Source organism: Epargyreus clarus, unplaced genomic scaffold (genome assembly GCF_041222505.1).
Source record: "Epargyreus clarus isolate Ecla_fem2 unplaced genomic scaffold, WU_Ecla_fem_2.2 ptg000002l, whole genome shotgun sequence".
Taxonomy (NCBI): Eukaryota; Metazoa; Arthropoda; class Insecta; order Lepidoptera; family Hesperiidae; genus Epargyreus; species Epargyreus clarus.
In genome coordinates, this window is record NW_027332210.1 from 10,358,257 (window position 1) to 10,372,151 (window position 13,895).

A 13,895-nucleotide genomic window follows, 5' to 3' on the forward strand; every position below is an offset into this window, starting at 1 on the left:
CCAATTCAGTTTACTACTTCTAAGAACTAAAACGTTAAACTAAGTTTGCCTATGGATTTCATCGTAGCGTATTCTATCCTCAGCAATGTTCCAAGTATAACTTACTTGATACCATATCAAGAATAGAGCCGTAAATAACAGAATAACGATGAAAACGAAACTTTTCTCAGGTATTTTGTCCAAAGAACTTACTTCTGACATCAAAAAGTTTTAGACCGAGAACTTACTTTTTTTATTTTAGCCATCCTGTAAAACGAGTCATTTACAGCCTTAACCCTAAAATATATCGTCCCGCAAACCCTCGGGAACCCTTCCGTGCCGTGACTGCCATTATCTGTACCTATCTCTCAAGATTTAAAGAAAGATCATGTTCGTGGCTACTTCGGCATGTTTGGACGTGATCGGGATGTCTATAGAGTATCAAGGGTCTTACCAACCAATTTTCAAGTTGAATTTAGGTCTTCTATCACGGACATCCGATTAGGAATCAATACTATCTTAATTTTCGAGGTTTATTTAAGGTTTACTACGCACATCTGATTAGGAGTCTACCTTGGTAGTCTATGTTTTAATAGAGAATAATTGCATTTGAGTATCTGTGCGTGAAATGTAATATACATTTTAACTTCATTCTTTTAATACTTCAATTATTATAATAATTTGCTTGAATGAATTAAGATAAAGAGGTGAATAAAGTAATAATTAATTAATAATTCTTATTTAATTAGCAGGAAATTAATTGATCTAGACCCATGGCTGTGCGTCCACCAAGTTCGGGGAATGCTTACATTTTACCTCTAAGTAAATAAACACACAAACGTTTTCTACATTAACAGCCCCACACTAGGATTCCCTGTATCATGGGTGCCATGGACACACACAAAGACGAATACACAACACCCAGACCAAGAACAGATATCTAAATTCATCATTCAGCAGTGTTAGGCGCTGCTGTGTTCCGGTTTGAAGGGTGTGGTAAGGGAGACAGATTTTTCCGAGGCGTTCCAGCTTAGTCCTCAGGGGTAGCGGCGCATCTGTGGCCGACCTCAGGTAGGAATATCAAATCCTATCTGGGGTTGATTACAGATGTCCATGGGCGGCAGTAGCCACTTACCATCAGGTGGACTGCATGCTCGTCTGCTACTCCTATATTATAAAAAATCATTATGTTTGGCCGGGGTTCGACCTCGGAGAGCGCGTCAGACCGGTATCGCTCCGCCCACCCTCTAAATATGTTTAGATACGTGGTATTAAAACACGTGCAAGGGGTGATATGCAAGGCAATTCATGACGTTCGTTATTAATAAATCAATATTGAACTCACTAAATTTGTTTGACGTTCAATGCCTTTGATACAACAAACTGTCAGATCAAAGTCAGATTTAAATTATACTGACAAATTAAACAATAAGTTGAGATTGAAAAGCAGTTTAATAATTATTTACTGCAAAATAATGATTAAATAGATTTTGGCAATTACATTGGTGTTTTATGATTACTGATTACATTTTATATATACTAAACGATAATAATAGGAAATACAATAAAGATTTTAAAACAAAAGTGGTTGAATTTTTGGTTTCGATTTTTTACTTTTTTATAGTATAGGAGTAGCAGACGAGCATGCAGTCCACCTGATGGTAAAGGCTACTGCCGGCCATGGACATCTATAATCTACCCCAGATAGGATTAGATATTCCTACCTGAGGTCGGCCACAGATGCGCCCCTACCACTGAGGACTAAGCTGGAACGACTCGGAAAAGTATGACTCCCTTACCACACCCTTCAAACCAGAACACAGCAGCGCTTAACACTGCTGTAATGAGGCAGAAATACGAATCACGACGCGGTTGTGCCGCCAGAGTAAAAGCAAAAGGGTTCTACCGCCTTCTACACTACACCCCACGTATAATAGCAGTGTTAATAACTCCATCGTTCTTGAAGCTTAAAGCCGTATTTTAAAGGGTGTAATTTGCTACAACATCATCACAAAACAATAATGATTAAATTCAAAAATTAACTATTAAAATATTATTCCCAAGAATTAGCACAAATTCTTTTTACTTCATATCGAATAGCGTAAGATTATGCGAATTAATTATAACCTGTGTCCCCCAAACACACTTCAAATTATTTACTCAGAGCCTTTAATTCCTGTTTGTTTATCTGTGTTCATCCAATTGTTTACATAGCTAATTACATATAGATTGCACTATCGTGTTGCAACAACGTTGATTAGGTAAATAAACTGCTTTCAGTACAGGGTTATCGGTAGCGGTCACTATGGTCTTTTGACGACCCGCGTGGCGGAGCGGTCACCATACCGGTCTGACACGCAAAGGGTCCCGGGTTCGATCCCCGGCCAGACAAATATCTAAATGATCAATTTAGATTTCTGTTTCTGGGTCTGGGTGTTTGTGTATTCGACTATGTGTGTCCATGGCATCCACGACACAGGGAATCCTAGTGTGGGGCTGTGAGTGTAGAAAGCGTTTTAATGATAAGCATTGCGGTAACCAAAAAACATAGAACAGATTTGCTTTTATTTGCCTGTAACAATTTCCAAGTATGTGCTGGCTATAATACAAGCTGGTCACTAAGCTTAGCACCCGCAATCGACGTTTAAGCTTTTTTATACATAATATTTTGAAGGTGGTAGAACCCTTTGTGGTTCGACTCCGGCGGCACCACCGCCACACCTATTTCTGCCTCATAACAGCAGTGTTAAGCGCTGCTGTGTTCTGGTTTAAAGGCTGTGGTAAGGGAGACATCATTTTCTGAGGCGTTGTTCCAGCTTAGTTCTCAGGGGTAGCGGCGTATCTATGGCCGACCTCAGGTAGGAATATCTAATCCTATCTGGGGTTGATTACAGATGTCCATGGGCGGCAGTAGCCACTTACCATCAGGTGGACTGCATGCTCATCTGTTACTCCTATATTATAAAAAAGAAAAATAAAAAATATATAAAAAAAATATGAGCGCCAGACGAGCGTGCAGTCCACTTTATGTTAAGTAGCTACTGCCATCCATGCACATATGCAATCAACGCCAGACTTAACCGGATTCCCACCTGAGGTCGAAAAATGCTCCGCTACCCCTGAAGACTAAGTTAAAATGCCGAGTATATAAGTAGTAAGTAGAAAAGTATGTCTCCCTCACCACACCATTCAAACCAGAACACAGCAGAGTTTAACACTGCTGTTATGAGGCAGAGTAAGTAGAAAAGTATGTCTCCCTCACCACACCCTTCAAACCAGAACATGGCAGAGTTTAACACTGCTGTTATGAGGCAGAATGGGTATGGCGGTGGTGCTAACAGAGTCGAACTTCAGAGGGTTCTACCTTCAGGCTTATGATGACACGCCACATATTCATATTAGTCCGTAAACATTATAACTTACGTAAGCACGCGTGCCCCCGCATCCCTTTTATATTCATAAGTTATGACCGCGAATTCTATTGTTGAATTTAATTTAATAAACCGCGATAATTACTTGAACAATAACGTTACTAAAATTAGGCTTTGGTGGGATTGTGGTCATCTGGCTACAGACCTTTTTAATCTCACATATATTTACCAGGCTGTGGTAAATCTGTGGTAAGTGGCTGTAATTTTGCCTTTTCTAATACTTAGTATTTTAATAGTAAAGATGCATATGAGCATGCGATCCATCTGTTGGTAAGTGGCTATTGCCCATGGACATCTGGATTCTACCCCAGATAACATAATGATCCTACCTAAAGTCGGCTGCCAACGCGTAGCTACCTTTGTAGTCCAAGTTGGAGGCATTGGACTTAATTCCCAAGAATAGCTTATAGGCGGCCAATCTGAAGTAAGAATCTTATCTTATCTAGGGTTGATGTCTATGGGCAGAAGGTAGTACCTATTTACCATCAGATTGACTGCATGCTTGTTTTCTACTGCAATTTTATATACCAACACCATTGATAGCGGAACACAACAGCGTTTAACCCTATACTTGGCAGAGAGTTTTACCCTAAAAAAATATATTTTTGCTACTTCCCTGCGTTAATTGGGTTATAAGGATATTAGGAAAAACAAAAGAAAAAATCTCTGAAATTCAGTTTTCAGGATATAGTATGTGCCTTTTAGTGCACACTGCCAGGTTCACAAGAAAAAAAAATGTGTCTTTAAATGCACACCGCCAAGTACTCGGTAAACTAAGAAATAATTAAAAAACATAAAAAATATCATACATTTTGAAAATACCAAAGATAAAAGTCTCGAAAGTTATGACATGTCGACAAGTTTTGAGATATTTTAGTTGAGTTGAGACATTAGAAGACCTCCTCCCAAAAAACGCAGTTTCCCAAATAAAGCGACTCGAAACTTTGTGAGTGGCAATAATTTTTGTTTACCACTGTTCTCATGGCGAAACAGCAACCAGGAATTACAAACGAAGATGTCCAAAATCTGTGAAGACAATACTAACGATGGTCAATCACATCTGTACGGTATAAAGCGACTTGTCTGTTTAAACCTTAATCTATATTTCCGTTATAATGCTGTATTAAATTTGAGCATATGACTAGACCTTATTCCACTTGTTTGAAGGTTGTGGTAAGAAAATATACTTTTCTGAGGCATTCTAGCTTTGTCTTCAGGGCTAGTGGCGCATCTATGGCCGATCTCAAGTGGGAATTTGGTCTTATCTGGGATTGATATTGCAGATGTTCTCGAGTCATCATGGTTGGAGATGTTTACATTTTTGACAGAAGACGCTATTGATTGGACAGGACTTGAGTTCAGAGACGTCTTGATGAGAACTACACATCTGGAATTCACCTTCTAAAATTTGCTGGATTCTACGTCAGATTTAATTATGCAATTTAGACACCAAAGCTAGAATTTTTCGACCTCCAGTCATATGAAAGAAAAAAAAAGTAAGCTAAGGACTGGGAATTTAGAGGAAGGGGGAAATGTGAATGGCAGTTATGAATTATAAAAAAAAAAACTCTGTCTGAACCTTATTTACCCTACCCCTACCTTGGGTGCAGAACCTTAGTATATAGTAGCAAAGTTGGCAATGTGCATTTAAAGATACAATATTCACAAACAGTAATAGTGTACGTCGTTGGTAGTGTGCATTTTAATGCACACATAACAAAAGTCATGAATTACTATATATTCAAAACATTATATGTCAAAATTAATATCACGAAAAAATTGCATAAAGCTTGCAGAAAGTAAAATTATATAAATTTCATACATATAACTTAATTTCATTCAGATAAAATTAGATACTTAGAGAGCGTTGCGCAGGCGCTGACCGACGGCTCGCTATTTTGTTTACGACTGACAATGTGTGAACGAGACACATATAGATTTCATTTTATGACGTAAAGAAACGTTTGCTAAGTCGCTTTGAGTTATTATTAAAAAGATTCGATGTTGCGTTTTTCAGAAAAAAAAATCAGATGAGAATGTGCATTTAAGTGCACACAGTCAAATATAGGGTTAACAATGATCGTGTAGAAACAAGTGACGGTAGTGCCTCCGGAGTCCAACCACAAAGGGCTCTGCCACCCAGATACATTACATAAATCAACAGTATCCCAATCTATTACTCTAAGGTGTCATGTAAACAAAGTAATAAATTAATTATGCCCCGACAAACGTATTAATCCATGTTAATTGAGTAATCCCAGTGCCCCGGGTAATCTGGCTCATAATAATTAATTACTCACAAAGGTTTGTACAAAGGTTCAACTACCTAATTCTACACACAGTTCTTAACTATGTTATGTAGATAGTTAAAAGATTTGATACGGATTAGAATTCGTGGAGCGTTTATTTCAGCGATCGCGCTTGGGGGTGGCAAAACGATACGCGTTGAAAATGTAGGTGAATAATTGGTCAAGTGAATCGAACCGTTATACATAAGCTGTAAAAATTTCAAGTGTCTATCTATTACTGCTCAGGAGGGCTACTAACATCTCTTAAAACATTATTATTATATCATACTTTTGCTTTTTTGCAGGAAATTTAACTTTTTAAGCAAAATATGACAATTTCAGTTGGTTTTATACAATGGACAAGCGAAAAATTAATAAGCTTTTAAGTTTGTTAAACTGTGTAAGACGGAATATTTTACTGTTTTAAGGAGTAAATAAAAATTTCCTGAACTATGATGGTTTTTAAAAGATGGTGGTAGGCCTCCAGGAGATAGAGCATTGTGACGGACAGATGGACAGACAGCGGAAGCCTAAGCTTAAGGGTGAAAATGGAAATAGAGTTCCATTTTTACCCTTTTGGTATGGAACCCGAAAACCATTTTCGAAAAAATATATAGATATTCCGCACCCGCTCGCATTGACCAAAGAAAAACGCTTCATGAGTTCTCATTCTAATTGCAAGTCTATCTGATATTATATAAGTGAGTTTCTTACGCCACTTCGTCTCCATAGCGAAATACGTTCCGAAGAGAGATATGTTCAAAGAGATTTATATCAATTTTGAATAAATGAAGACTTAGATTTAATTTTCAATAACGCTAAGAAGAAACTCTCGGAAATTCAAACATAAACACATTCTGAATTAAAAATGTTTTATCAAAAAAGTTTTTGATGTGAAACATCTATAGCACGTAAAACCGATTTCTGGCGTGGCGACGCATGCCGTGGCGCACGCTATACGATGGTATATATATACAGTCTATATGCAGTAGTGTGTACGGTGTGGCGACGCGTCGCCATGCGCAATCGAATTCAATAAATAGTCATCGTTATCTGGAAAAAAATCGTAATATTTTATTTTATCATTATGACATATTTAGTTCCTATCACAATATGTTCTTTTCTGCATATTACTTTAACAAAATAATGTCGATGTTTCACATCTGCCAGGCGTCCGGTGACGGCTCACATTTTTTTTTAAAAAGACATTTAATACGAATGCTCCTAAAATTAACCCAAACCACGTAATCTTGATCCTCGATCACTATTAAATGCTATAAATTACCTATAATGTCCTAAACACAAAAAGGTCGCTGATCAAGATTGATCGTTCGACCTCAGTGGGCGATTAGCATCAAGTGGAGTAAGAAACAACATTTATTTCCACTCGTACCACTGAGACTTGACTTAAAATATTTCCTATAGCTACTCTAAGGTGCTTCGCTCACTTGACTTGATGTTTGAGCTGAGCCCTTACAAATAAACAAGTGCAAAGATAATGAAGGAATGTTTATTTTTTATATTGAAATAACAATCGAGTCTAACTTTCACCTGGTGGTAAGTGTCCGACCATAGGCATATGAAAGCAACCGCTGAAGTAAAGCTAATTACTTAAACATTTATAGCGATGTAATTGGCTTTTGAAGGGATATTCTGAAATGTTCATGGACAGTACTGTAAGTAAGTAAGTAAGTATTGGATTTTTCTCAAAAATCTTTTTCATACTATGAACTGTAATTCAGTTTGAAATAAAAATTCGTAAATCATTATGATGCTTCAAAAATTAAATGATGATTGTAGCGTTTGCATCAAAGCTACATTTGAAGAGATCATTATTTTCATACTCTTCTCAGTACAAAGGGATAGTAATCGAACTCTTTTTGTATGTAGACTGGGAAAATTTGCTAGAAAATAAAATTAGTGTGTAAAGTAATTAAGGACGCGGTCCGTGGTTCTAATTGCAGGTCCGTGATTTATGGATGGTATTTGTATATTAAAAAATAATCACAATATGCTTTATTGCCACTGCTGGGTAAAAGTCTCATTTTTAATTGAGAAGGGTTCATGAACAGTTCACAAATGTGAACTGATGTTGCCATGTGAAAAGGTTGCCATACTTTTAAAACCTCTTTTTATTTTTACCTAACTCTCAGGCACCTTACAATGTTTTTGTTCATCGTTAAAGTCTGTAATAATAATTTCGAAATATCAGTATCGAACTCCCTCTATTAGTGGTCAGAATTCTTATCACTACTCGCAAATGTAATATTACATAGCGATATGTAATATAATACATATAAATAAGAATATCTATAGACATATCTACTCTATAGATTATACTAAGTTTTAACACAGTTTGTGCTACATTTTGCTGGCCAGACATGCAAATTTTAAGCCGTATTAAGCCCCAGAATAGCGTGTCCATCTAAAATTTACCCGCAGACATGTCTTATATCTCTGCAAGCTTACATTGCAAATACTAATAATAATAATTTGAATTTGAATAATAATAATACTATAATAATTTGAAGGTGGTAGAACCCTTTATGGTTCGACTCCGGCGGCACCACCGCCACACCTATTTCTACCTAATAACAGCAGTGCTAGGCGCTGCTGTGTTCCGGTTTGAAGGGTGTGGTAAGGGAGACAGACTTTTCCGAGGCGTTCCAGCTTAGTCCTCAGGGGTAGCGGCGCATCTGTGGCCGACCTCAGGTAGGGATATCTAATCCTATCTGGGGTTGATTACAGATGTCCATGGGCGGCAGTAGCCACTTACCATCAGGTGGACTGCATGCTCGTCTGCTACTCTTATATTATAAAAAAAAAAAAAAAAAAAAACTTGATTAAAATGTTAGTATTCCATAGGATGTACCAATTTCTATCTAGAATTCTAGATGTAAGTTACATTTGAGCACTGCTGCGTTCTGATTTGAAGGATTACTTTGAACTTGGTTTTAATTTGAAATACCACTTTGAAATTCCCGCGCAAAATACATCTCAAACGTCAAGAGCGTTCTTTTTCTTTTTTATTCTAACTCATACTATCGTATCTGCCAGTGATTATATAAATAAGAACTTAATATTATAAAAATAACACATAATGAAAATAACACAAAATAATTTATTAAAATAATACTAATAATAAAATAATTTGAATACATTTCTAACAGTACAATCTTTTACGCTATAAATCGGAATCATAAAACTACATTTTGTCATCATATTTTTTTTAATTTTGTTATGTTTAATACTTTGAATGGTCCGTATTCAAAGATTTTTATATGAAATTCGTCTTTTCGTACCCGCAAAATAAGATAAAAGATTCGCTTTAGATTACACAATGTACATTTCTGTAAAAGAGTGTCTTTAAACCATTTTAAATCCTATATCCAGAGGTTCCCAGGGGAGACGGCACTTTCATTTACTTCCCTTATAATCACGATCAGAGTGATTCACAACGAAGTATGGGTTGTACCCGTTTATTTTAAAAAACCTGTGGAAACCTTAAGACTTCTTTTTCCTTGCAAGACTTTACAAGTTAGGTTAAATGTGGTAAAACTGGCGAAATAATTAAGATCTCCTTGATTCTTTATTGTCATATTTTTTTAAAACTTAAAAAAGCAGCTTTAAAACAGCTTAAATTTTGTAAACCTGCCGGAAACTTAAACTATATTTGTTTCGTTATTGTTGGATTTTTAATACTTAGCACTTTAAATAACATAAAATCTGCGGAAAAATTAAATTCTCTTTGATTTCTTACTATTGGATCTTTACAACTTGATAGCTTAAATGTGGTAAAACCTGAGGGAAACTTAAACTTTCTTTGGTTTATTGTGGTAAAACTTGAGAAAGATAGTGATTCCTCATATGGATATATTTTTAGGTCTTAGGAGTTGGAATACAAAATTATTATGTGGACATTTAAGTAAATATTAAATTATAGGTCCTTACGTGATTTTTGTATTAATAAATGTCTTGATTTGAAATTAATTACATTTCCAAGTACCTAATTAATATAAGGTTCAACGCATGTTCGTTTATGCTTTGATTTATATGCTAATACAAATGTCCTAAGCATGTTACTTTATTTCCATGAAATAAAACGCAATGCATGCAATTTACTGCTTGTTTTATGCAAATCGAACGCCACGATTCTTTTGTATTGTTTGCATTATTGTTTACGATACGTAAAAATAACATTTATTTACGAGGTGTTTTCACTCGCATCACCGCACGGCACCCCCGTGCACGCAGTTATATAAATACTACATGACCCGGCAAACGTTATGTTGCCACATAAATAAAAAAATACGTGTGGCACTCGGAGACTGCCGCGGTAAAGCTATTGCATAGCATGTTTTATGCTATGAAAACGCTCAGAAGGAATTCCAGAAATACAATATATTCTTCCATAATCATCAACATTTACATTAATACATCTTTATCCACTATTTTATCATATCTCCATTATATAAGACATTGCAAATATCAGCTGACATTTCATAACTCCAAGCAAGACTGAACATTCTAAAATATAAAATAGAAAAGTATTTAATAAGTGACATAAAGTATTAACAACCAGCAATATAAATGGATCAATGCGATGTACCTGTGACATTTGGCCGAATGTTACAGGTACAATCGCATTTTTCATTAATAAATGCACTTTGTTTATTCATATTTAAAACACTTTGTACACAAATTATTTGTACCATAAATCATAATGGCGTTTTGATTTTGTGCTGTCAAGTCTGTCAGTTGTAATTGTACGTTTAAAAATAACAAACACTCTTTTACGTTATTTTATCAATCCAGAATTCAACATAGCTTATGTTGATAAAACATATTATTTGGATAATATGGTAATATAATTTTGAATTTTATAATGGGAATATAAAATATACTTCACGCAATTTTAAGATTTCTGCACGGATTATAAAAAAATGTGTATTACTGCCATCTGTGTTCAAGTTGACGAATTAAGGTTATCAAATAAAATAAAAAGGAATGTAAAATAATACTTTATTCAATTATATCCATATTTTTCTATTGACAGTCAACAACTCGGTTGCCTGGAGACTTGATATCCAACAGTCCTCCACCGCTATTTTCACTTACACCACCAGGGGCGCCGGCAGCATTTGGTCAAGGTGACGGCGCACCAGTATGCCATTTTCAGTTCTGACTTCATAATGGAGTCTACCTAATCTTCGGATGACGACTCCGAACTCCCATTTAACTCTTGGGTTGGTGTAACTGCGGACTTGTACCTTATCACCTTGTCCGAACTCCTGCGTTGGCGGTGCATTGTAATGTAATCTGGATAGTGGGGCGGATTTCTTAAATAAGGCATGCATATAGGTTCTTAGTATTCTTACCTCTCTGCCGAACATTAACTGATAAGGTGATAACTCTTTTGTATTAGGTGTACGTCTCAAGCGTGCCTTGACAGTTAACAGTTTATCAAATAAACTTCCGCTCTTGCTGATATAAAAGAACATTCAGGTATTAGCCGATTATTTTCTTTTTGTACATTCAAAAATTTAAATTTTAGCTTTGTATATATTTCTTCAAATTCGTACCTGTATTTTATTTCCTCTTCTAAATTTTCTTCTTCTGTAAGCCATTCAATTTTTTCTTGAATCGCGTAGAATTTGTTCAAATTTTCTTGTAAAGAATTCAGTCGTATATTTATTTCTTCAATGTCAATTTTTTCTATTCCCGAAATGTAATTTTCGGTTCGTTTCATTAACCCACGTAATGTGGCTCCTATTTCCTTATTGTTTTTTAGTTCATTCGACATTTCGTCGCCAATATCAAATAAAATAATAAGGAATGTAAAATAATACTTTATTCAATTATATCCATATTTTTCTATTGACAGTCAACAACTCGGTTGCCTGGAGACTTGATAGTTGGATATCAAGTCTCCAGGCAACCGAGTTGTTGAAAGGTGTTACTTATTTTCGTTACGGAATTTCTCGTATCGGTCGCCGCGCTCAAAGCCCGCGATAAAAGCTATGCAATAGCTTAAAAATGTTAAGGGTGAACAACCCTTATCACTAAGGGGTATGAAAAATAGATTAGCCGATTCTCAGACCTGAATATGCATATAAAATTTGGTGAAAATCGGTAAAGCCGTTTCGGAGGAGTACGTTAACTAACATTGTAGGTATCCGACACAATTTGATAACATTATTTGCCGAAACAGTTAGTAAAATGGCCACCATACTAGTCTGACATGTAGGGTATTCCGAGTTTAATCCTGGCCTATATTTAAATTATTTTTTAGCCCTGGGTCTCGTGTACCTACTTTTCATAATATCTTTAGGATCACAACATACAGGAGTAGCAGACGAGCATGCAGTCCACCTGATGGCAAGTGGCTACTACCGCCCATGGGCATTTGTAATCAACCCCAGATAGGATTAGATACTCGTATTCCTACCTGAGGTCGGCCACAGATGCGCCGCAACCTCTGAGGACTAAGCTGGAACGCCTCGGAAAAGTCTGTCTCCCTTACCGCACCCTTCAAACCGAAAACCAGCAGCGCCTAACACTGCTGTTATTGTAAAAATCCAACTTTTTGAAGACTATAAATTAAATTTAACGTGCTATCAAAACAATGAAACCAAACAAGCGTATCACAAAACAGAACAACAAATTAATAATGTAACACTAAAGTGGCAATTGTCCTAAATGTGTTACGGACATAACCCTGTATCAGAACTAATGGAATAGTTAACCCTCAGCCTGCTGGCACGGTTCGCACACTCGTGAAATATGAATTGGGACATTGTAGGGATGAGTAATTTAGGGTTATACCAAAATTTTGTTCCTATATAATTTATGGTACAGAGCTACAAACTACAGAGTATTTGGGAGCCAAATGTGTACATCCTTATGCAAATTTGACATAACTGTTTAGTGCAACAATTACTGATGCCAATTTCATACGAAATTCGATTTCGCAGTCAATTTTATGAGGTGTTTACCGCAGCTATGTTCCGCTTTTAAGGATGTGGGAAGAAATACATACTTATTTGAGGCGTACAACTTCGTTCTAAGGGGTTTGAGGCCAACCTTAGGCAAGAATTTAATCTTATCTGAGGTTAATTACAGATAACCCTGGGTGGCAGAAACTATTTACCATCAGATGGAGTGCATACAGGTTTGTTTCTTCAATAATATTAAAAAAATATATATAACAGCTCTTCTTGTGGACAATAAAATAAAACCAAGAAGACACGTCAAAATAGAAGAAAGCAAATAGGCTTATTACTGGTGTGTTTGAAAACCAAATTATAATTTGATGAGCCTCTCTATATGAAGACGAATGCTTAAGTGGGTTGTAGGGATAGACCCAAACATGGTACGGACGTGTAACCGAATTAATGGACCGATTAACCACTGGACCGCTGGCCTCGTCTAAACACTGGTAGTGTCATGAGTAGTTCAGATTTCGGAGTCTATATAATTCGTATGTATGGATAATGTCATAGTAGTAATCGTACATTTGAAATTTGAAGAAAGAACCCTTTGTGTTGTTCGACTCCAGCGACACTAGCGCCACACGTTCTACCTAATAACAGCAGTGTTAAGCGCTGCTGTGTTCTGGTTTTAAGGGTGTGGTAAGGGAGACATACTTTTCCGAGGCGTTCCAGCTTAGTTCTCAGGAGTATCACATTTGAGCCCGACTTCAGGTAGTAATTTCATTGTATCTCGAGTCGATTACAAATGTCTATGAGTGGCAGTAGCTACTTACCATCAGATGGATTGCATGTGCGTCCGCTACTCCTATATTATAAAATTCTCTACTATATTATTAGATTGGGTTTCCGAGGTTTGAATTCCTGACGCGAGCCTGACCTCTGATCTTTCGAAATTACGTGTATTACAAATTAATTACCGTTTGCTTTGACGATAAAAGAAAACATTCTGAGGCAACTTTCTCTTTCCACTAAAAAAATATTTTAAAAAATTTCTTCGCGGATTTTGAAGTCTACTCAAACAGCACTTAACGTGGTGGACTATAGCCTTAATCCCTTTCTGCCTGTAGTGGGAAAGATAAGATTTGAATGGCCCTTTAGGGCATCTTTCAGAGCGCTATGCCAACGGCACTATGACAAGGAAGACGCGATAAGGATCTCCTTTGATGACGTATGACGTTATCTAAAGGTTACTATTTCAAACAGAC

At 36.4% G+C, this 13,895-nt stretch overlaps 1 protein-coding gene across 1 annotated transcript in view; it reads right to left on the bottom strand.

Moving 5' to 3' along the window:
* The window catches only part of LOC140747553 (uncharacterized), an 84,043-nt gene that overhangs the window by 18,355 nt on the left and 51,793 nt on the right, over nucleotides 1-13,895 (bottom strand). The window lies entirely within an intron of this gene.